Source organism: Vicia villosa, linkage group LG2, assembly GCF_029867415.1.
Source record: "Vicia villosa cultivar HV-30 ecotype Madison, WI linkage group LG2, Vvil1.0, whole genome shotgun sequence".
Taxonomy (NCBI): Eukaryota; Viridiplantae; Streptophyta; class Magnoliopsida; order Fabales; family Fabaceae; genus Vicia; species Vicia villosa.
The window spans coordinates 69,889,281-69,915,709 of record NC_081181.1 but is presented as its reverse complement, the minus strand read 5'-3'; positions in this window follow the sequence as shown (position 1 = coordinate 69,915,709).

The following is a 26,429-nucleotide window of genomic DNA, read 5'->3' as shown; positions in this document are numbered from 1 at the left end:
ATAATTGTTTATATGCGCAATATGATTGGTAAATAATCATAGTGTTTGGTTGTAATTGTTAATGATGTAGGATGTAGTAGTGGTTGGTTGATTTTCATAAATGGTTTTGTGAACTAGTGCATGATAAATCATGATGATGTGTTGTGTGAATGTTATCGTATTGGTACGAGGTATGTGATTAGTTGTCGATAACCTGAGATCATGTTCATATGTGTTATGTATTAATGAATGTTCGTTCTTGATATGTGACGATGTTTGGTTGTTTGTTATTAACATGATGTGTGGCCTTATGGCAAGTAAATGTTGTTATGAGAATGATGTATTATCATTGTTGAAATGTTGTTATTACAACTTGTTGATGATGTATTGATGGAGTTGTGGGCCAATGGCCAATATTAATTGATGTGATGCAATTATGCGATCATTTATGCCGATGTGGCTAGTATGTTTTAACGGTGAATGTGTGTTGTGTGCTTATTAATGCCTGTGTGGTAATTATGGTGTGATATAATTGATAACGATGTTATTAATTGGTGATGTATCCTTTTGGATAGAATATAAACGGTGTATCGTGGGTATGTGACCGTGTTATATTGTTGATGATGTTGTTGCCGTGTAATAGAGTCATATATTTGCACAGCATAACATTTCATTACGTTAATGGCGGAATGCTATTAGCAGGTGGCCTGAATTGGCAATTATTACCAGTGGGGGCTTAATGCTCGGTAAAAAGGTGTATTTGCCCAAGTGGCAAGAGGTCATCAGTGGGGGCTAAATGCTCGATGACGTTTAGTCGTAGCTTGATGCTCGACAAAGGTGTATTTTCCTGAGGGAAAGAAGTCCCAGCATAATGCTCGGCAAAGGTGTATTTGTCATAATGACAAGGGGAGTTTTACTCCGGATTTGGTACCACATGCATATGCATAGTCGAGTCTCATTCATCATTGTCTGTCTGTATAATTTATGTTATCATTCATGTGTCACATTACTTATATATTGATTGTGGTTGAATGAGTGGATTACTTTGTTGTATGATTCTTGATGATACTTGTTGGCATTACTATAATTGTCATGCTTTCATTATGAATTATATTCTCACCCTTCTGCTGATTTGATGCTTGAGTGGCATCCTGCAGATTAGCCGTTTTGGAAGTCTTTTGGAAGAGGTAGTTCTCCAGTTGGTCTTGTCGGTCGCTCTGATATGTAACACTGGGTAGTCGGGAGTCTGTCGTTATTTATTTGTATATGACTCTTTTGAACATGTATATGTGATAACGTGCCATTGTATATTGTAAACACTTTATTTTGGAAAACTTCTCTTTGAGAGTGAGAGATATATGTATATATATATGTTCATATCTTCCGTGTGTTATGTATCATTTTATTGGCAGGTGTGTATGCTTTTGGCATCGTTGATGTCCGTTTATTTTCTAGGTGTTTGTTTGGTTACTTAGTGTAACATCCTAATTGTGTTGTATGAAATTTTTTTAATACTCTGATATTTTCTTGCCTAAATGCTTTGGGTAGAATTGGGGTGTTATATTAGTGGTATCAGAGCAGGTCGGTCTGTCCGGCCAGTGTTGTCTAATGTTGTTTAATTCCTCAGTATGTGATGAGTGTGTGGAGCACTGTCAGTACTTGTTGTGCCTCTAGTCGGATGTATGCAGGAGTGGTTTGCAGCTAAGTGGGGGAGAACATATGCTTCTCGGATATGTTTCAGTTGCAAGATGTTAGTATGCTATTGAGGGCAACAGTACTAGTGTTGTTGGAATTTGTTGTTTTCTGAAGTGAAGGCGACTTGGACTTAAGACTTCGGTTGTTAATCGAGTTGGAGTGTCTCGGAGTAGATTTTGGTTATTTCTAAGGAATGGAATTTAGAGAGTTGTGATGCTCTAACGCTACTGATGGACTATGAAGTTGTTGTTTGAGTAGCCTTGTTTGACGTGTCGTTGTTGGATCAATGATTAAGGAAAGTATTGTGGTAGACTTTGTTGTAAGAGTTATTGGCGTTGTTGGAAACGTTTTGGAACTCGAGTAAGAATTAGGAGTATGAAGAGTTGAGTAGGATCTCGGGAATTTTATTCTTGGGATTTGTTAGAAGTGTTTTGGTACGTAGCTACCAGACGTCGGTGTTAGCTGGTTCAGATGATCTTGAGATATTTGTGAATTATGGAATCATAGTGCTTCTGTGCTATGAGAAAAAGTTGGAAAAGAATATTATTAATGTTAGTACTGATAGTTTATACTCTATTATGATTGTCGGCTACCTATTGACAAATTGAGGACTTGATCACCCTTAATCTCTTGTTGATAGTAGACGGAATCGTATTGGATGTGATAGGCTTATCTGGCTAGTTTGATAATATTGGAAGTGAATGAGTCGGTGCAAGGTGGTACAACGTTGTTTATGTTGTCGACGACTTTGGATGTCCTTGAGAAAGAGTAATTGTGGGAATTGCGGATAGTTGCGCATTTGTATAAGTATTTCTTGAAGGTTTCATTGATTCATCGTCGAAAAGAGGAATTTTGTCTTGGAGTTCTATTTTGACGGATTTAGTTCCTAGAACTATTGTTGTGTCGAGGGTTCCGTATCGAATGCCATCTTTTGAGTTGAAAGAGTTGAGGAGTCAACTTAAGGATTTTCTTGAGAAGAGGTTTGTTCGTTCGAGTGTGTCGCCATAAGGTGCATGTGTTTTGTTGGTTAAGAAGGAAGGTTCTATCAGGCTTTGTGTCGATTTTAGACAATTGAGAAAAGTGACAATTAAGGAAAAGTATCCACTTTCGAGGATTGATATTTTGACGGATCAAGTTGGTTGGAGCTTGTTTGTTTTGCAAGTTTGATTTGAGGTATGGGTATCATCAGTGTGAAGATGATCATGCTAAGTATTTGAGAATTGTTTTGTCCGTGTTGGGAAGAAGAAGTTGTTTGCTAAGTTTCCTTATGTGAGTTTTTGGTTGAATGAAGTGAATGTTCAAGGGGTAAGTGGAGGTTTATGCTTTTATGCAAGTTAAGATTTTTGAAAGGATTTACCTGTCACAAGATTTAGAGTTGGAAGTTGTTATTTCTGTTTGGGAAATTTGAAGGCACTAATTATTCGGATCGAGATTTGTGTGTGTAAGTGACTACAAGAGTTTGAAGTATACGTTTGATCAGAACGAGTTGAATATGAGAAACCATTGCATACGTCTATGTCGATAATTCGAGTATTGTGATTGTTGAAAGAGTTGTGAGATTTGAGTTTGGTTCGTAAAGCGACTTCTTCAGGTGTTGAGCTTTATACGTGGGAGCTTACTTATGGTATTCTTGATGAGATTAGAAAAGGTCAGAAATCGGATTTGAATGGGTTGATAAGATGTTTGTTGGTTTGTTTGTTTGCATGGTGTTTCGAAATGTATTGTTCAGATTGAGATCCGAGGTTTATTTTTGAAATTTTGAGAGGGTTCACAAGGTACTTTGGGTACGAAGTTGCGTTTGAATTTGGCGTATCATCCTCAAACGGATGGTCAGACTGAGAGGACGGTTTGGTCACTTAAGGATCTATGAGGGCTTGTGTTGTGAAACAAGGATGTGTTTGGATTAGCTTTTTGCCTTTGATTGGATAATACAAAGACTTTTGTCTGGTGTGCAAGCTGACACAGCAGATTAAGAGGTTGAGTATGTTAAGAGAGAACAATGAGTTTCTGGTGAATACTAGAAGGAGCTGGAAGATGGTTATGGAATTGGTAAATCTGTTTGTTGTGGGAAATCAGAGTGCGCATCGGAAGCGTGAAATGACGCAGTTCGTGTGTGTATGAATTGTTAGAGTTCAAATTGTGGACAGTGGATGTGGTAGGAATGATAAGACCACCAGATGTTTTGGTTACATGTTTGACTGCTATGTCTTGGCATGGTTGTTTGGATGTTGTGCGACCGGGTTGTTGGTATTCTAGTTTTGTAGAGGCTCTTCAGAAGTTGTATATGTCGTGGAACTTTATGTCCTTATCTAAGATGATGTCTCGTTTCCATGGTGATGGTTTGAGTACATGTAGCTAATTCCTTGGATGGGGGATTAGAGGTGTGTTGCCTTTGATGACGGTAACAATATGGTTGCGGTTTGGTTGACAAGTGCATTGTATGGGCATTGCATCTTGTTCTTGTTGGTTGTGTCTTGGTTATTTCTTGTGTTTTGGTGTTAGTCGATGAGTGCATTGTATGGGCATTGCATCTCGTTGCCATTGTTGTGTTTTGGTTGTTTTGCTTTTAGCTAGAGTAATTCGTTGTTTGGCGCTGATTGTGTCGTTGCTTTCGTGGCTTGATAGTTGGTTAGTCGGAGGCAAGGGCGTATCCAAGTTTGTTTGTGTTTGGGATATTTTCGAGGACGGAAATCTTCTAAGTGGGGGAGAGTTGTAACGCCCGGAAAATAAGTATATACTTGATTTGGACGTTTGTGACGTTTATTGGAATTGTACCGTTTTTGGAGTTGTTTCAGTCGGTATTAGTTCGGGATGGCAGACTAATATTTAATTGAAGGTTTTCATATTTTTGGTACCGGAAATATTATTAAGGTAATATTCCGCGTTTTGGGGCGTTTGAACGATATTTGAGCGTAGGGGCATTTTGGTCATTTCCGCGAGGAAGATATTTTCTTTATAAAGAAAACAAAGATAGAAAGAAAAAGGGGAGAAAGAAGAGAAAGAAAGGAAAGAAAGAAAGAGAAGAGAGAAAGAAGAAGAGGAAAAGAAGGAAAAGTGGAGATTGGTGGATTCTCAACCGAATCGATTGCCGATCGTCACAATAGCAAGGTAAGGGGGTGAATCTAATTTATCTTGGATGTATGATTCTTATAGTCTTGTTCTTGTTCTTGTTCTTGTTCTTCTTGTTCCAATTTCCACAATTTTCTTGTGTGATCTTTGTTTGATCTAAGTTTGTTTGAGAATGATTGTATGATGAATAAATGATATCCTTGTTGTGTTGTGGTGATTGATCATGTTTATTTTCCTTTTCTATGGCTTGTTTGAGTTTGGAGATAAAGTTAGGTTTTGAGTTAGAGTGATGAATTAACCATGAAAAGTGTGATAATAGGTTGTTTCTATGGTTTGTATGTGTTGTATTGGTGTTATAATGATGTTTGGGAGTGGTTTTAGTGGGTATAAGGGGCTTGGAACAGTTCTGGTGCGTTCTGGTTTTTTCTGGGTTTACGCAGGTCCGCTGAGCGGAGGTGGGTCCGCTGAGCGGAGGTTCTGTTGCAGAAAATTCTCTGCGAAGGTCCGCTGAGCGGAGCTGAAGCGGATGACAGCTTTTTCTGTTTTTCCAAAACTTTGAAACTTCGTAACTCCTGAACCGTAACTCCGATTTTGTCGCCGTTCGAAGCGTTGGAAAGCTAACGCAATAACCTATATTATTATCTAATTAAATGATTCATAGGATGAAGTATTCCATTATTTTTATTAGGATCAAGTGATGAGTTGTGTAGAATGTTCAATTAACCAAACTTTGAAACCTTGTAACTTTTGATCCGTAGCTCCGTTTCGTACGCCGTCGAAGTGTTAGGAAGCTAGTTGGATGTTCTATATGATAGTATAGGCTTGGTTAGCTTGTTATTAATTGGTTATGAGGCGTTGTTGATGAAAATACATAATTGTTTATATGCGCAATATGATTGGTAAATAATCATAGTGTTTGGTTGTAATTGTTAATGATGTAGGATGTAGTAGTGGTTGGTTGATTTTCATAAATGGTTTTGTGAACTAGTGCATGATAAATCATGATGATGTGTTGTGTGAATGTTATCGTATTGGTACGAGGTATGTGATTAGTTTTCGATAACCTGAGATCATGTTCATATGTGTTATGTATTAATGAATGTTCGTTCTTGATATGTGACGATGTTTGGTTGTTTGTTATTAACATGATGTGTGGCCTTATGGCAAGTAAATGTTGTTATGAGAATGATGTATTATCATTGTTGAAATGTTGTTATTACAACTTGTTGATGATGTATTGATGGAGTTGTGGGCCAATGGCCAATATTAATTGATGTGATGCAATTATGCGATCATTTATGCCGATGTGGCTAGTATGTTTTAACGGTGAATGTGTGTTGTGTGCTTATTAATGCCTGTGTGGTAATTATGGTGTGATATAATTGATAACGATGTTATTAATTGGTGATGTATCCTTTTGGATAGAATATAAACGGTGTATCGTGGGTATGTGACCGTGTTATATTGTTGATGATGTTGTTGTCGTGTAATAGAGTCATATATTTGCACAGCATAACATTTCATTACGTTAATGGCGGAATGCTATTAGCAGGTGGCCTGAATTGGCAATTATTACCAGTGGGGGCTTAATGCTCGGTAAAAAGGTGTATTTGCCCGAGTGGCAAGAGGTCATCAGTGGGGGCCAAATGCTCGATGACGTTTAGTCGTAGCTTGATGCTCGACAAAGGTGTATTTTCCTGAGGGAAAGAAGTCCCAGCATAATGCTCGGCAAAGGTGTATTTGTCATAATGACAAGGGGAGTTTTACTCCGGATTTGGTACCACATGCATATGCATAGTCGAGTCTCATTCACCATTGTCTGTCTGTATAATTTATGTTATCATTCATGTGTCACATTACTTATATATTAATTGTGGTTGAATGAGTGGATTACTTTGTTGTATGATTCTTGATGATACTTGTTGGCATTACTATAATTGTCATGCTTTCATTATGAATTATATTCTCACCCTTCTGCTGATTTGATGCTTGAGTGGCATCCTGCAGATTAGCCGTTTTGGAAGTCTTTTGGAAGAGGTAGTTCTCCAGTTGGTCTTGTCGGTCGCTCTGATATGTAACACTGGGTAGTCGGGAGTCTGTCGTTATTTATTTGTATATGACTCTTTTGAACATGTATATGTGATAACGTGCCATTGTATATTGTAAACACTTTATTTTGGAAAACTTCTCTTTGAGAGTGAGAGATATATGTATATATATATATATGTTCATATCTTCCGTGTGTTATGTATCATTTTATTGGCAGGTGTGTATGCTTTTGGTATCGTTGATGTCCGTTTATTTTCTAGGTGTTTGTTTGGTTACTTAGTGTAACATCCTAATTGTGTTGTATGAAATTTTTTTAATACTCTGATATTTTCTTGCCTAAATGCTTTGGGTAGAATTGGGGTGTTACATTAGTGGTATCAGAGCAGGTCGGTCTGTCCGGCCAGTGTTGTCTAATGTTGTTTAATTCCTCAGTATGTGATGAGTGTGTGGAGCACTGTCAGTACTTGTTGTGCCTCTAGTCGGATGTATGCAGGAGTGGTTTGCAGCTAAGTGGGGGAGAACATATGCTTCTCGGATATGTTTCAGTTGCAAGATGTTAGTATGCTATTGAGGGCAACAGTACTAGTGTTGTTGGAATTTGTTGTTTTCTGAAGTGAAGGCGACTTGGACTTAAGACTTCGGTTGTTAATCGAGTTGGAGTGTCTCGGAGTAGATTTTGGTTATTTCTAAGGAATGGAATTTAGAGAGTTGTGATGCTCTAACGCTACTGATGGACTATGAAGTTGTTGTTTGAGTAGCCTTGTTTGACGTGTCGTTGTTGGATCAATGATTAAGGAAAGTATTGTGGTAGACTTTGTTGTAAGAGTTATTGGCGTTGTTGGAAACGTTTTGGAACTCGAGTAAGAATTAGGAGTATGAAGAGTTGAGTAGGATCTCGGGAATTTTATTCTTGGGATTTGTTAGAAGTGTTTTGGTACGTAGCTACCAGACGTCGGTGTTAGCTGGTTCAGATGATCTTGAGATATTTGTGAATTATGGAATCATAGTGCTTCTGTGCTATGAGAAAAAGTTGGAAAAGAATATTATTAATGTTAGTACTGATAGTTTATACTCTATTATGATTGTCGGCTACCTATTGACAAATTGAGGACTTGATCACCCTTAATCTCTTGTTGATAGTAGACGGAATCGTATTGGATGTGATAGGCTTATCTGGCTAGTTTGATAATATTGGAAGTGAATGAGTCGGTGCAAGGTGGTACGACGTTGTTTATGTTGTCGACGACTTTGGATGTCCTTGAGAAAGAGTAATTGTGGGAATTGCGGATAGTTGCGCATTTGTATAAGTATTTCTTGAAGGTTTCATTGATTCATCGTCGAAAAGAGGAATTTTGTCTTGGAGTTCTATTTTGACGGATTTAGTTCCTAGAACTATTGTTGTGTCGAGGGTTCCGTATCGAATGCCATCTTTTGAGTTGAAAGAGTTGAGGAGTCAACTTAAGGATTTTCTTGAGAAGAGGTTTGTTCGTTCGAGTGTGTCGCCGTAAGGTGCATGTGTTTTGTTGGTTAAGAAGGAAGGTTCTATCAGGCTTTGTGTCGATTTTAGACAATTGAGAAAAGTGACAATTAAGGAAAAGTATCCACTTTTGAGGATTGATATTTTGACGGATCAAGTTGGTTGGAGCTTGTTTGTTTTGCAAGTTTGATTTGAGGTATGGGTATCATCAGTGTGAAGATGATCATGCTAAGTATTTGAGAATTGTTTTGTCCGTGTTGGGAAGAAGAAGTTGTTTGCTAAGTTTCCTTATGTGAGTTTTTGGTTGAATGAAGTGAATGTTCAAGGGGTAAGTGGAGGTTTATGCTTTTATGCAAGTTAAGATTTTTGAAAGGATTTACCTGTCACAAGATTTAGAGTTGGAAGTTGTTATTTCTGTTTGGGAAATTTGAAGGCACTAATTATTCGGATCGAGATTTGTGTGTGTAAGTGACTACAAGAGTTTGAAGTATACGTTTGATCAGAACGAGTTGAATATGAGAAACCATTGCATACGTCTATGTCGATAATTCGAGTATTGTGATTGTTGAAAGAGTTGTGAGATTTGAGTTTGGTTCGTAAAGCGACTTCTTCAGGTGTTGAGCTTTATACGTGGGAGCTTACTTATGGTATTCTTGATGAGATTAGAAAAGGTCAGAAATCGGATTTGAATGGGTTGATAAGATGTTTGTTGGTTTGTTTGTTTGCATGGTGTTTCGAAATGTATTGTTCAGATTGAGATCCGAGGTTTATTTTTGAAATTTTGAGAGGGTTCACAAGGTACTTTGGGTACGAAGTTGCGTTTGAATTTGGCGTATCATCCTCAAACGGATGGTCAGACTGAGAGGACGGTTTGGTCACTTAAGGATCTATGAGGGCTTGTGTTGTGAAACAAGGATGTGTTTGGATTAGCTTTTTGCCTTTGATTGGATAATACAAAGACTTTTGTCTGGTGTGCAAGCTGACACAGCAGATTAAGAGGTTGAGTATGTTAAGAGAGAACAATGAGTTTCTGGTGAATACTAGAAGGAGCTGGAAGATGGTTATGGAATTGGTAAATCTGTTTGTTGTGGGAAATCAGAGTGCGCATCGGAAGCGTGAAATGACGCAGTTCGTGTGTGTATGAATTGTTAGAGTTCAAATTGTGGACAGTGGATGTGGTAGGAATGATAAGACCACCAGATGTTTTGGTTACATGTTTGACTGCTATGTCTTGGCATGGTTGTTTGGATGTTGTGCGACCGGGTTGTTGGTATTCTAGTTTTGTAGAGGCTCTTCAGAAGTTGTATATGTCGTGGAACTTTATGTCCTTATCTAAGATGATGTCTCGTTTCCATGGTGATGGTTTGAGTACATGTAGCTAATTCCTTGGATGGGGGATTAGAGGTGTGTTGCCTTTGATGACGGTAACAATATGGTTGCGGTTTGGTTGACAAGTGCATTGTATGGGCATTGCATCTTGTTCTTGTTGGTTGTGTCTTGGTTATTTCTTGTGTTTTGGTGTTAGTCGATGAGTGCATTGTATGGGCATTGCATCTCGTTGCCATTGTTGTGTTTTGGTTGTTTTGCTTTTAGCTAGAGTAATTCGTTGTTTGGCGCTGATTGTGTCGTTGCTTTCGTGGCTTGATAGTTGGTTAGTCGGAGGCAAGGGCGTATCCAAGTTTGTTTGTGTTTGGGATATTTTCGAGGACGGAAATCTTCTAAGTGGGGGAGAGTTGTAACGCCCGGAAAATAAGTATATACTTGATTTGGACGTTTGTGACGTTTATTGGAATTGTACCGTTTTTGGAGTTGTTTCAGTCGGTATTAGTTCGGGATGGCGGACTAATATTTAATTGAAGGTTTTCATATTTTTGGTACCGGAAATATTATTAAGGTAATATTCCGCGTTTTGGGGCGTTTGAACGATATTTGAGCGTAGGGGCATTTTGGTCATTTCCGCGAGGAAGATATTTTCTTTATAAAGAAAACAAAGATAGAAAGAAAAAGGGGAGAAAGAAGAGAAAGAAAGGAAAGAAAGAAAGAGAAGAGAGAAAGAAGAAGAGGAAAAGAAGGAAAAGTGGAGATTGGTGGATTCTCAACCGAATCGATTGCCGATCGTCACAATAGCAAGGTAAGGGGGTGAATCTAATTTATCTTGGATGTATGATTCTTATAGTCTTGTTCTTGTTCTTGTTCTTGTTCTTCTTGTTCCAATTTCCACAATTTTCTTGTGTGATCTTTGTTTGATCTAAGTTTGTTTGAGAATGATTGTATGATGAATAAATGATATCCTTGTTGTGTTGTGGTGATTGATCATGTTTATTTTCCTTTTCTATGGCTTGTTTGAGTTTGGAGATAAAGTTAGGTTTTGAGTTAGAGTGATGAATTAACCATGAAAAGTGTGATAATAGGTTGTTTCTATGGTTTGTATGTGTTGTATTGGTGTTATAATGATGTTTGGGAGTGGTTTTAGTGGGTATAAGGGGCTTGGAACAGTTCTGGTGCGTTCTGGTTTTTTCTGGGTTTACGCAGGTCCGCTGAGCGGAGGTGGGTCCGCTGAGCGGAGGTTCTGTTGCAGAAAATTCTCTGCGAAGGTCCGCTGAGCGGAGCTGAAGCGGATGACAGCTTTTTCTGTTTTTCCAAAACTTTGAAACTTCGTAACTCCTGAACCGTAACTCCGATTTTGTCGCCGTTCGAAGCGTTGGAAAGCTAACGCAATAACCTATATTATTATCTAATTAAATGATTCATAGGATGAAGTATTCCATTATTTTTATTAGGATCAAGTGATGAGTTGTGTAGAATGTTCAATTAACCAAACTTTGAAACCTTGTAACTTTTGATCCGTAGCTCCGTTTCGTACGCCGTCGAAGTGTTAGGAAGCTAGTTGGATGTTCTATATGATAGTATAGGCTTGGTTAGCTTGTTATTAATTGGTTATGAGGCGTTGTTGATGAAAATACATAATTGTTTATATGCGCAATATGATTGGTAAATAATCATAGTGTTTGGTTGTAATTGTTAATGATGTAGGATGTAGTAGTGGTTGGTTGATTTTCATAAATGGTTTTGTGAACTAGTGCATGATAAATCATGATGATGTGTTGTGTGAATGTTATCGTATTGGTACGAGGTATGTGATTAGTTTTCGATAACCTGAGATCATGTTCATATGTGTTATGTATTAATGAATGTTCGTTCTTGATATGTGACGATGTTTGGTTGTTTGTTATTAACATGATGTGTGGCCTTATGGCAAGTAAATGTTGTTATGAGAATGATGTATTATCATTGTTGAAATGTTGTTATTACAACTTGTTGATGATGTATTGATGGAGTTGTGGGCCAATGGCCAATATTAATTGATGTGATGCAATTATGCGATCATTTATGCCGATGTGGCTAGTATGTTTTAACGGTGAATGTGTGTTGTGTGCTTATTAATGCCTGTGTGGTAATTATGGTGTGATATAATTGATAACGATGTTATTAATTGGTGATGTATCCTTTTGGATAGAATATAAACGGTGTATCGTGGGTATGTGACCGTGTTATATTGTTGATGATGTTGTTGTCGTGTAATAGAGTCATATATTTGCACAGCATAACATTTCATTACGTTAATGGAGGAATGCTATTAGCAGGTGGCCTGAATTGGCAATTATTACCAGTGGGGGCTTAATGCTCGGTAAAAAGGTGTATTTTCCCGAGTGGCAAGAGGTCATCAGTGGGGGCCAAATGCTCGATGACGTTTAGTCGTAGCTTGATGCTCGACAAAGGTGTATTTTCCTGAGGGAAAGAAGTCCCAGCATAATGCTCGGCAAAGGTGTATTTGTCATAATGACAAGGGGAGTTTTACTCCGGATTTGGTACCACATGCATATGCATAGTCGAGTCTCATTCACCATTGTCTGTCTGTATAATTTATGTTATCATTCATGTGTCACATTACTTATATATTAATTGTGGTTGAATGAGTGGATTACTTTGTTGTATGATTCTTGATGATACTTGTTGGCATTACTATAATTGTCATGCTTTCATTATGAATTATATTCTCACCCTTCTGCTGATTTGATGCTTGAGTGGCATCCTGCAGATTAGCCGCTTTGGAAGTCTTTTGGAAGAGGTAGTTCTCCAGTTGGTCTTGTCGGTCGCTCTGATATGTAACACTGGGTAGTCGGGAGTCTGTTGTTATTTATTTGTATATGACTCTTTTAAACATGTATATGTGATAACGTGCCATTGTATATTGTAAACACTTTATTTTGGAAAACTCCTCTTTGAGAGTGAGAGATATATGTATATATATATGTTCATATCTTCCGTGTGTTATGTATCATTTTATTGGCAGGTGTGTATGCTTTTGGCATCGTTGATGTCCGTTTATTTTCTAGGTGTTTGTTTGGTTACTTAGTGTAACATCCTAATTGTGTTGTATGAAATTTTTTTAATACTCTGATGTTTTCTTGCCTAAATGCTTTGGGTAGAATTGGGGTGTTACAGTAACAGAACATCACAAATATGTATCTTTAAGAATGAAATAAAGAAACACATAAGGAAAATCACCAAAGTTGAGTTTTTTTAACTGATAATCACCAAAAAGAATTTTTAAGAATGAAATAAATAAATGTAGAAAACGGATAAACAAGAAACTAATAAAGGTTGAGTTTTTTAAACAGGTTCTGGTTCACAATTCTTAGCATCATTTTCTTTTGCTTTTTTTTTTATTTTTAATGAGATCACCAAAAGTGTCTAGCTTAAGATAGGGACTAGCACTCCACCTAATTCCCGTGAATAAACACCAATCAGGGTGGGCACTTGTAATTGGTGGTAAAATAAAACAATTTTGTTTAACATATTTTTGAATGTCTTCTGCCTCAGCAATTTGTTTAAATGGCAGCACAGTTCACCATTTAGGACAAGTAAATTGGCCCCTGTATCCTCTAAGTCATATGTATCAGTTAAGATAGTTGTGTGCGGGAGAAATTGAATCGATGAAAAGAAGAAAGTAAATATCTATTACATATATATAACATTGAATTACTTACAAGATTGAAGATGGCTCTTTATTGCTTATCATCTATCATTAGAGTATTAGAACCAAAAAATCGATATTGATTCCTCATTTTATCTAACTCTTTAATGTAAAGAGTTGTTTAGGATTTGACCGTAGTTCTAAAGTCGGTCACAGAACAATTATCTTGGTTCTAACAAAATCATCAAAACAAACCAAAGTTAATATATGTTGTATTTATAAAAATTTACAATAAGATCCAAACAGAACTTCAATAAGTTTCTTTTGTTGACTCAACTTTAGAAGAAACATCCAATATCTTTAATAATTAAATAAAGTAATGCATCCAGAAATTCATAAAAGTTGAATTTTTTAACTGATATAATCACCAAAATGAATCTTTAGGAATGAAAAAAATAAATGTAGAAAATGGATAATCAATAAATTCATAAAGGTTGAGTTTTTGTAACTGATCATCACTAAAATGTAATTTTAAGAATTAAATAAAGAAACACATCAAGAAAATCACAAAATTTGAATTTTTTAAACTAATAATCACCAAAAAGAATCTCTAATAATGAAATAAATAAACATAGAAAACGGATAATCTAGAAACTCATAAAGGTTGAGTTTTTGTGATTAATCAGCACAAAAATGTATCTTTACGAATTAAATAAAGAAATGCATCAAAAAATTCACAAAGGTTGAATTTTTTAAATGATAATCACCAAAAAGAATCTTTAAAAATGAAATAAATAAATGTAGATGTAACACCCCGTGCATATACGTCTAGAGTAATATGTAGTGATGCTAAAATGGTACAAGAAACATGCATAGGCGGAAAAATGACAAGAATTAAAAACCGTATACAAGTCAACTCTAAGTATAAAGTGTATACAATCATCTTGTCCAAAACATTGCACATCGGAAATATAACGTTTGTCGAGGTCTTCCTGCCATCAACTCGTCCACGGTCTTCAATACGAGCCAACTAGCAATTCTTCTACTTCTAACCTGTTCCTGAGAAATATAAAGAGAATTCGGGTGAGATTACTAAATCTCAGTGAGTTCCCCTATCTTTTTGGTTCACTCGGTTCTACAAGGTTCTTAGAATCAAACGGATCCGTTGTGGATCCGGGGTTTCCTCACGGTCAGGTACAAATACACAACATGGACAATATCACCATTGGAAGTCCCATGACTAACCAATGAGATAGAACTAAACACACAAACAACACACAAGTATGTTGTTGCTAGTACAACCACATCACCGTGATTGTACCAACCCACCGGCGAGGACCTAATGATATTGCTTATGTGGCATCACTAGGGGTGAGTAAACGAGTGATCTGACCGACATGGTATCATAATCCCACCATATCAACATCCAATGTTTTCCTGCTAGAGGAAATACCTTTTTCAATACATGAGTATACACCAGATCATTCCCATCAAGCACTAGCATTTTCTCGGTAACATGATGAGTATACACCATATCATTTCCATCGAGTACCCACATATCTAACACCGATTAATGAGTATACACTGGATCATTCCCATTGAGAGCGGTGAATATGCCCTGCTATCCCTTCTCACCAATGAGTATACACTAAATCATTCCCATTGGCGGCCATCCATAGAGTATACACCAGATCATTCCCACGTGGAGGGGGATATAAAGATTACGACATACACAATGAGTATACACCACATCATTCCTATTGCGTACTCGTTAATGCACAAAAATCACAACATGCATGACGAGTATACACCAGATCACTCCCATCAAGTATGCATATAATCATATCCAAAAGTTCAATCAGAACAAACATAAATCAAGTGATTATTGTCACACATATCATCAAGCCATAATAGCATTTATCATCATAAAGCATTCAAATTTGTCCTACATATTCATACCAATAGTATAAAAGTGATAATATAATATGTATCGTGTTCTACAACACGGTTTCACATGTCTCAAAGGACAACGAAGGTATTCAGCTCCCTCTACGGGATTGAATTACTCTTAGGGGTAAATTTCACCAAATTTCGTTTACCACATTCGTCTGAATGGGCCTCAGATACGTCGAAGAGCAACAATATGGTACCTAGGGTATTTTTCCTAGATAATACATGTTACTATCTTTCTAATGATATAAACTCCGGTCAAACGGACCTACGAGTCGGAAGTTATGAATTCCTGAAGTTGGAAAATTTTCATTAAGACTCCGTAGTAACCATATCATATACACATATTAGAATATCAAGTTGACCCTAAAATACTTGGCATAAAACAATTATATTATTTCACTTCATAATATATCCTTAGAAGAGCTTTCCAATGCTTCCGATGACACCTAATTCCGAGTTACGAAACTCCAATTATGCTATTTTCAAATTCTGTATTTTTTTCCAACGCAGTTTCAAGAAATCGATTTCCAATACGGGGAAATCGATTTCCTGCATGTAGAAAGTCCAAAATCCCCATTTTCTTGATAGGGAAATCGATTTCCCGCAACTCAGACTGAAAAATACCTATTTTCTTGCATAAAACTAGTCTCAAGGTGTTCAAGCTTCAATCCCTTCCCAACTCCAATCATCCCAACATTCCAAAAATTAATTATACTCAGTCTATAGCAGAATTTAACAAGAGTGCATACATATTATCAACATATAAGATTATATTATTACCAAAATTCAAAACCCATTGTTTAATTATGCATGTCTCACATTGATCACAAGCTAAACCCTTGAACATGTAATTTCCCAAATCCTACCCACATTCCTAACTATGGAACTCACCTTGCATCAATGGAGGTTTAATGATAGCCATGTTTCACTTGAGCTCCCATATTGATCAATATTTCACCTCTAACATCAACAAATTCGCAACCCTTTATTGGTCAGCTTTCAGCATCAATCACTAAACTTCAAACTTGTTTATCTCCATCAATAAAGAAGCTATGAGTATGAAATCATATATCAAATCGAAGGAAATTTTGTGTATATTCCAGAATTTCAAGAATTATCTTAATCGGAGCTACAAGTAAAAAGTTACAACCTGTAGAATGGAGGCTGCACCATAGTTGCAAAAATGAGTTTTGAAGATGAACACATGAGCTTCTCTTCCTTAACTCTCTCCACTCCACTTATAAAAATATGTTTTTGTAAAGTCCACCCACCAAACAATACCTTATGCTCATGCAATTGATGATATTTATCCACTATGCCCTCCAAGTAAGTGGTATTTTGATCCGCTGTCGCACGCGGATCAAAAACGAGTATTTTGAAAATGGTAGTTTAGCGGTAACGACAACTCGAATATCGTTCTCACAAGGATTCTTGATTTCATTAACTAACACTAAAAATGATAATGGGGGTTTGTTTTAGAATCGATTTATAAAATAGAGTAAATTAAGTGATTATCAAAATAAGCTAAACGGCTAATCCTACTGATTCGGGTTCCGACTTATCATCAGTTATAATAACACCAATCCCTAAACGGCTTCGATCCTATTCGATTATGAGATTAATCAGACAAGCGCTTATCAAAATCATACGAGTTATGTTCCTGTTTACCGAATTAAGCAAACGGTTAAGAATATGACGAGTTAACGAATTAAGCAAACGATAACACGCAATTAAATTTAGGAACATGCATACAATCGAATTTAATCAATTCTATCCTATGAACAACAATCGAATTAAGCAAACAATTGTAATCAAATTAAGCAAATGATTTCATAGAAAAGAATTGAACAGAAATCGAATTTAAATTAGTATTAGAATAACCTCAAAGCAATGGAACCCATAAGCAGCAGGATTTGCCTTCAGGAATTAGTTCTTCATTCTAATCATGAAACCAAAAGTAAAATTTGTGGGAAAGAAAAAGGTCTCTCCCCTTGTGGCGGCTGCCACAAGTGTTTTAACAACCTAAGGGTTTCACTCATAATCGAACCGGGTCGAAAACATAACCCAGACCCATAAAAACATCACCCAAAATAGCTTAATTTCTAATGACTGAAACTTAAATGAAATTCTGGGAATTATGCATTCCGAATCTGCATTTGACTCCAACATGAAAGTTGTAGCTATTTCTCTTAGCTTTCCGGCGATTATTAGAACGCGTTAATCGGAGTCCCGGAACTCCAGTTATGATCGTTTTACTGCAGACTGCTATTGCTGAAAATTAAATACGAAAATCAAATAACAATAAAATTAAACTCAAATATAAAAACATAATAAAATAGAAAAATAAACAAAATAAACAATGGAGATGCATAATTAAAAACATAGAAGAATGTGCATCAAAATGCACTGATCAAATTCCCCCACACTTGAACTTTTGCACTCCGAGCAAAATGAAAAACAAAACAAAGAAAGCACAAATACATCAACAGTTACTCATCCTAGGCTACAAATCTTCTTCGGGTAAGTTTGCATCGACATGTACTAATCTTGCACATTAAGGGCATCGTAAGAACACTAACTACAGTTATGCAGACATAAGCCTCCTAAATACACAAACCAATTCAAATCATATTATTATACCATAACCTAACTTACTCATCCTTTTTGCTCTTTTTCATTCAGGCGCAATCACATTAAGCCCGTTATCTCCACACACTTATAGCAAGACGACCGGTTAGTGACTCTGATCCTTTTTTGCATGGGGCTCTGGTACCTAAGTGGTATTACCCCTTTTATTCCCCAATTGTAGTTGCGGGGGATCGGACCGTAATCCTCCCTACCAAGTTCAGCACCAGAAACCGCTGAACCAACTAACAAAGAGTCTTATTCAACTTTTTCTTTTGAAAGTTCCACAACCGTTGGGTTAAGTGACCGGGTGAGGGTTACCAAACTTAGAAGGTGCATTCCCCTTTTCTTTTTCTATTTTTTTTCGGAACACTCACTTATATTCATCGGCTTCCCTGCGTAAAGTGTGTGAGAGATGGTGCCGACTGCTGAAATAAACTACTCAAGAGCTGTCAGAAAATGAGAATTTAAGGCTAAAACATAATAAAAAATTCAAATCAATTTCCATATGCAGGAGACTTACGGTGTTAGAACAATACCGATCTTGTGAATTTTTCCCAAGTCTCCGCAAACTCGACTCAAATCAGTCTATAGCCTAAAACTTTCAAGAAGATGCATTTTTTTATTTTTTTATTTTTTTATTGACTGAAATTAAACAAAATACTAACAAAAACAAAGAAAACGCATGATTCCCTCCCCCACACTTAAACTAAGCATTGCCCTCAATGAAAGAAACAAACATAAAATAAAAGAGAGGAGAGAGGAAAGAACACACCCGAGTAGTCAAGGAGGATAGGTGATCACATAAGCATCCTTTCTCAAAGAGATATCTTCTACGTTTTCTTCTTCCAAAGTGGGGCTCTCATGGAGTAGCTTTGGGTAATGTCCATTGAACTTGAAATTTTTATTAGTGCCTTCACCTTTTATTCCAGGATCAAAGAAGAATCTTCGATAAGTAAAAGTGTCGAATGAGCACGTGATCTTCTTTTCCACAACATCAGAGATCAAAAGATTGAGGGGCTGCCTCACTACTTTTGTTTCATCTTCCCCTTCAGTTGAGACCCTATGCAAATTCATAGATGGGCTAATATCAGAAATTTCGGTCAAAGTCCACCCAATCACCTTTTTATGCTTCTTCAAAACCTGCAAAGGCTTATTTTCTTGATCAAAATCAAGGTTAGAAGAAATTATAAATGGCAACATTTCATTCATCTCTAAATAAGCATATTTTAGATTTTCAGGAATTGGTTTCAGCTCTCGAGAAGGTGGTTGTTCAATGGATGGTTTGATCCGGGCAGCCGAGGTGTCGAGAGCTTCATCTACATGAACAACTTCGTTTGCAACCTCATCTGTAGTAAGAATATCAACTTGCAAGGCAACCTCAATTTCAGTACAAACAGAGCAAATTTTAGTGTCAGTACAAACATCACAAGAGTAAACATCATCAAAACCAGACAATGATGGAAAATCATCTGCAAACAAATCAGTACAAGTATCATCAACATTTTCAGAAAGCAACTCTATTTGAAAAACAGATTGCTCATCCAAGGGTTGTTGGTTTGATCCTTGAGCTTGCTGCATGGCATTCATCAAAGTGGCAAGTTGTCCAATCTGTGTTTGCAAAGTCTGAAGAGTAGAATCTATGTGTTGTTGATACTGAAGATTATTTGCAGCCATTTGTTTGACAATATCCTCTAGTGAAGGTTCGGAAGGTGCAGAGCACACAACCTGAAATTCGTTCTGATGCATATGCGGATCCTCACCTGCAAAATCATTAAACCTAGGCAACAAATGTGTTAAACCATATTCCAATTCAAAAGATGCATCACCCGCAGGATAGTCAATACATAAACCATTATAGTTCACATTAGGGACAGTCAACTGCGTTAGTGTTCTTTGTTCAGCCATGGGTTCAACAAACACCGAAATACCGATTATGTCCCATACATGCAGAAAGAAATAGAAAGAAGGAAAACGATTAAAATAAATTTAGAAAAATATAAAAACACAAAATTTAAACTAATTAAGACAAATAAGAATTTTGGGAATTTTTTTGGATTTTTTCAAAACTGACAAAACAGTAAATAATTAATTAAAAATAGAAAAAAGAGGAATTTGGCAATTTTGGGTCGATTTCCCTTACTCTTCTAGAGTAAGGGAGTATTGATCACACGATTTTTCTGCTTCCAGTAGGCAAAAACTTTTTACAATTGAACACAATTTTTCCAAAAACCGATTTTTTTTCGACTCAAAACGCGAATTGGCCAAAACCGTGGGGAAACTACGGCCTAAACGCGAGAACACTAAACCTATGACTCTAATATCAGTTAATAACAACAAGAATCCCCGGCAACGGCGCCAATTTGATCCGCTGTCGCGCGCGGATCAAAAACGAGTATTTTGAAAATATAGTGTAACGGTAACGACAACTCGGATATCGTTCTCACAAGGATTCTTGTTTCGTTACTAACTAATATAAATGAAATTGGGGGTTTATGGTTTAAGAATCAATTTATAAAACAGAGTAAAATAAGTGATTATCAAAATAAGCTAAACGGCTAATCCTACTGATTCGGGTTCCGACTTATCATCGGTTATAATAACACCAATCCCTAAACGGCTTCGATCCTATTCGATTATGAGATTAATCAGACAAGCGCTTATCAAAATCATACGAGTTATGTTCCTGTTTACCGAATTAAGCAAACGGTTAAGAATATGACGAGTTAACGAATTAAGCAAACGATAACACGCAATTAAATTTAGGAACATGCATACAATCGAATTTAATCAATTCTATCCTATGAACAACAATCGAATTAAGCAAACAATTGTAATCAAATTAAGCAAATGATTTCATAGAAAAGAATTGAACAGAAATCGAATTTAAATTAGTATTAGAATAACCTCAAAGCAATGGAACCCATAAGCAGCAGGATTTGCCTTCAGGAATTAGTTCTTCATTCTAATCATGAAACCAAAAGTAAAATTTGTGGGAAAGAAAAAAGGTCTCTCCCCTTGTGGAAAATGACCCTTCTGAGGTTTCCCATCTTTACTGTCTTGTACTGAGTCTGTGCAGCCGCAAAATTCCTGATAATCCATTATGGTTGGATACCCTTCATTCTCAATGTTGTCAAGCTCATCTTTGCTCAACACATGCCATTGATTAGCTCTTCCTTTCCTGGGCTTCATGAATTTCCACCATTCTAAGAAAATCATACTACAGTCTCCTTCTCCAAAGATGACGTCTTGGATTCACTTCCACACTAAACATCCAAATGATTGTCAAATCCCTTGGTCTTAACTTCTAATTTCCCTTATGCTTAGGATGGCTTGTTCCAAGCTTACCTTTACTCATGAAACTAAGGCTTCTTACTTTGCTCTTTTCTCCAGTCTTAAAAAAAATAACTACCACCATATACCACAAGGCGTACAATTTTGCAACTACATTCTTGATGTCCAATAGCTTCACACAAATCCTCCCAGCGGAAGGTGAACTCTAACGGTTGACCTGTAACCATCATTTGAGTCTTCACGCATGCTCATAGACGCGTAAAACATAACCACAAAGAGTCCTTGTCAAACGGAATCCCTTACTTGTCCTCAACATTCTAGTGGTCACGATACTCTATCTAATCCTTGATATTCACAAGCTCTACCATTGGCTCACGAACATCTGATCACACTCCAATCACGAGGTCTCCTCTAAGTTGATCCATCAACAGTGCCTCTCGAGATCATGGAGGATCCTTGAGAGAGACTGGGGTGAACAAAACATTTTCTTTGACAAGTTTCTCTTAGCAGAGTCTCCACTCAAACACCATCACGCGAATAGTCTGTCTACATCTATTGCAGGATTATCTGGTTCTTCTCACATCCGTTGCACTACTCTGATCTCAACGAGTCACACACTTCTTTAGATCCTCTGAATCACACTATGTCCATAGTCCACTTAGTTCCATTACTACACCATACTCAATTATTAATAGAAATGGTTCCTTCTTGGCATTCTTCCAATTACGATACGTGTTAGAATCTCAAACACATTCATCGACAACTACTCCTCGAGATTGAGTAATTCCCACAAATCAAGTCGCTAATTTTCCATCATTCTAGATCAGGTTCATTTGAACACAACTTGGTCACGTACTTCGGTTCCAGAAGGTCCAAATCCGAATGCTTAATGAACAGGAGTTCTTCATTCCTTGCTGATTTCCACATCGTACAACTGCTAAGATAACTTCGCTAACGTATTTCATAACTTATTCTCAACCATACGACTTCTTACCATTGGTGTAACATCAACTCTAATAACTCGTGTAACTTAATCGATATAACAATCCTTCATTGTCACACTTCACTCACATAGTCATCCAATGCCCCTTTCATTTCTGAATCCGGCACTAAACTGACTTCCTCAACTGTGTTTTCCCAATGCACCCTTCCCGATGGTTAAAGTGTCGATGCAATGCAAGTAATTACACTTTGTACTTTGAACAACTTTCTTACAGACTTCTCAGAACTTCTCAAAACCAAAGTGTCTCTGCTTTTCCGCAACTGACATTCCTTGATTACTGAGTGTAATACGGTGAACTGACTTTATCGATCGAAATGTCGCGGTTAAGCATGAGTCGCCACCGACTTTTATTTTATCCAAACAAATTCAGAAAGGCTAAAAGAAACAGAAAAAAACCTTTTAAAGAAATCTAAGTTCGGGGGGGTAATTTATGCAAAGGGAAGGTGTAAGGCACCCTTTGCATCCATGGTTTTCCATGGGCTCTTAATTGCTTTGCTTGCTCGTTTTCAGAAAATGTAGATGAAAGAGGAAAAATGGACTTTAGCTCGTAAATGAGCGTAGCCAGTTTTTGAAGAATTTTGAGAAAGAATATAGAAAATAGAGCATGGCAAGGCAATTAGGGGCAATTACCTTAAACTCAGATGATAGGTCTCTTTTTAGCCTTTCAGAATGAAAGGGTCAATCCTTGCCATAAGAGGGCAGGAAGCCTTTCGTTTGGAGGTAGAAGGGTCATCGAGTTATCATTCGCTCAAAGACTGACCCATGCCATAGAGAGGCAGGTAGTCTAAGGGAATGATCAGAATAGCCTTTCGTAGGCAGCCAGAGGATACCTTAGCCTTTTTCGTAGGCAACTTCCGAGGGTCGAGATCATGCATATCGAAGGCAGCATCATTAGGGACCATGATCTTAATCGAGGCAACTGACTAAGGTATCCTCGTATTCGAGGGACTGGCTATTCTGCAAAATAACACAAGGCAACAGGCAACAAGCAACAAGGCAACAGAGAGGTTACCCCAAAAGTGTGCGTGGGTGCATCAATCACGTGATTAATTCGATTAAATTATCTTATAATTAGTGAGGCTAATTCAATTCACGGTTGCACTCCCTAAATTACTAACCACGCAGTTTAATATAAAGCAACAATAATAGCAAATATGGGGAAGGGGACAATGAAACCAGCGGATCCCCAATAGGGTTTGGCATAAGTAATAATAAAAGACAGAAAATATCAGGGTTAGGGTTTAGGGTTACCAATACTCGTAGCTTTGGCAGTCGACAAACCCTGAAAATTGGAAAAGAAAGAATAAACAAAGGAGTGAGTGTAGGAGGAGTTCATTAACAGTGTGGGGCAAATCCTAATTTAATTTATAAGGAAAAATTAATATATAAAAAAAAGGATTAGAACTTAGTTTTGATTTGGCTGATAGGGCACGTAGTCGGAAGAATCTTGATTAATCCATGCACGCATGCGCAAGCTTTGAATGTCTGCAAAACAGTTTAATGCTCACGATGGTAGTACCTCGCAGAAAACAAGAAAATGGTTAGTACGGATATAGAAAAAATAATGCATGGAAAATAATAAAAATATTAACAATTGATCAAGAAAATAACGAAAAAATATCTGAGAAAAAATTAAATTCTAAAGAGAGAATTAAAATTAAAATAAAATATTTTTAGTACCTTTTTATATAAAAAATAAAACCTAATTACTAACAATTTTTTAGTGTTTTTTAATGTAGAAAAAAAATCTAACTATAATGTTTTTGTATTTTCTTTTTTAATTCAAACAACTCATTAAAAGAATATCCTAAAATTAAACAACGGTAATTAAATTGACAAAAAAAAGAAACTAATACTATAATTATTAAAAAAAACAAAATGAAAGAAAACTTAGAGGTAGCCTTCATCTCCTAAAGTGTAGCGTGAGAGTTTTGACTTCTTCTAATAATAAAATAGCCAATCTTAAATTGACACGTGGCCACCCATTTATTAATAATAACAAATTAAAAAAAAAAAAGCAATATAGTAGAAATTGGGATGAGATTTAGAAAGGGAAACAAGTTTGTTCTCTCTTCACGATCTCTTCTTTCTCCATTCTAAGAATTACAACACCCTGTTTTTCTCTAAGAACAAAATAAAAATAATTCAAACTCCTATATATTTTTAGTAGGAAGATCATCAGCCACCGATAAACACATCAAAACTAACACAAAATAATGTAAATCAAAGCAAATTGCAGAAGAAGATGGCGGAACAGATACCGATCGGAGATGACGTCGGGAGGCGACGAAGATGCGGTGGTGGCAAGGCTTGCGGTGGCTGTGTGAGTTTGGCACCGACGCGGCCGAAAGCTGATGAGCTACGTGGTGGTGCGTTGTCTTGGTCTGAACACCGACGACGGCATCGTGGTGGCCGAACCTGTTGAAATCGGATCTACTTTACTTCAGCTTCATCTTCCTCTTTTGTATTGAATCCACCTCCGGCTTCATCGTTTCACTTTCTTACCGGTTAAAAGAAAATTACACAGATTTTTATTGTTATGTTACCCTATGTTTAAGTGATGATGACAGGACTCGGCGCCGTCGGATGGGTCCGATTTGGAGGAAGTTGTGATTTAACTGTGTTGTTGCAAGTTATTGTGACCAATTCGTTTTGGAATTTGTTAATGCTGTGAATTTTTGGTGGATGGTTTATGAGATAGTTTGCAGGTTATTTGATGACGAGGAATTTTAGAGTGGGTTTATGAGTATGTGATGTTGTTAGTGTGCTGAAAAGTGGTAGAAAATAGGGTTGGCTCCGGTGCGTAGGAGGAAGAAAAATAAGGGTTAATTGTTCCAGAAAAATAGGTTAGGATTTGTCAGTGTACCTGAGTGAAAAAAAAGGCTAAGAGAGAATATTTATAAGATAGGAGATTAGGTTAAGAAGTTAAAAAATGGAGAAAATCAAATTGATCATAATTAATTAAAATAATTAAAAACCCCAAAATTAAATTTATTTGATTTGAGATTTATGATTATATTTAATCAATTATATCAATTCTTTCTTAAAACTACAAACACTAACCTAAAATGCAAAAAGGTGTAAAATCTTTTGAAATCTTTTTATTTTATGATTTTTTGGTTATTTTTTGAATTATAAATGGGAAAAAGTTAAAAAAAACATTTTTTAAAATAATAAATAAATAAAATACGAAAATAATATTAATTAAAAAAACTTATTTTTATGATTTTTTTTATATTTTAAAACAGAAATAAAATTAGTAACAAATAAAAGGAAAAAATGTCAGTAAGTGAGATTCGAACTTGGGACCTCTAGCTCTTGTACCTCTTACGCTCAAATCCTTACCAACTGAGTTACGTCACTTATTCGGAATAAAATGGCATTTGCAAATATATGAGGGCAAATTTTGGGGTATGACAGCTGCCCCTGTTCAATTATCTTAAGCTTGAAGATGTAGAGTGGTTTGTATGCCAGTCGGTATCTGAAGGTGGAAGATGATTGAACACTAGAATACCAAGAAATTTGCCCTAGCTGAAGTAGGGACTTTTGTCGGAGAAGGGCTTGAAGATGCTATCCAGATGTTTCGAGAAGATGTATGATGGAAATGGGCTTGAAGATGCCATCCGACTTGATATACTTGAGAGTCAGAAGGTGTCGTACGTTAGACTGTTTCTGAGCCTTAGACTTAGGTTGAGTCGTACGTTAGACTGGGTCTAGCTTGCATCCTCAGATGTCTGGAAAACCGTGCGTTAGGTCGAAGAATAAATCGTGCGTTAGACTATTCTCAATTGCATCCTCAGATGTCTGGAAAACCGTGCGTTAGGTCGAAGAATAAATCGTGCGTTAGACTATTCTCAATTGCATCCTCAGATGTCTGGAAAACCATGCGTTAGGTCGAAGAATGAGTCGTGCGTTAGACTAATCCCAATTGCATCCTCGGATGTCTGGAAGGCCTTGCGTTAGGCCGGAAAAAAAAATTTGTATTGAGGAATATTTGTTGGAGATGGGCTTAAAGATGTCATCCAGATGTCGAGACTGAAGTGTTTGAGAAGTAGTTGTTTGAATGTTGATCGCATAGTAGATGAATTAGATTTTTGGAGAGTTGGTCGTGTCAGCACCGTTCGTAGTAACTGAATTAGACTTTGGAAGATGATCGTGTCTACACCGTTTGTGATGATAGAATTAGATCTTTGAAGTTCGATCGTGTCAGCACCGTTCCTAGTAACCGAATTAGATCTTGGAGAGATAATCGTGTCTACATCGTTCGTGATGATAGAATTAGATTCTCTTGTCGTGTCAGCACTGTT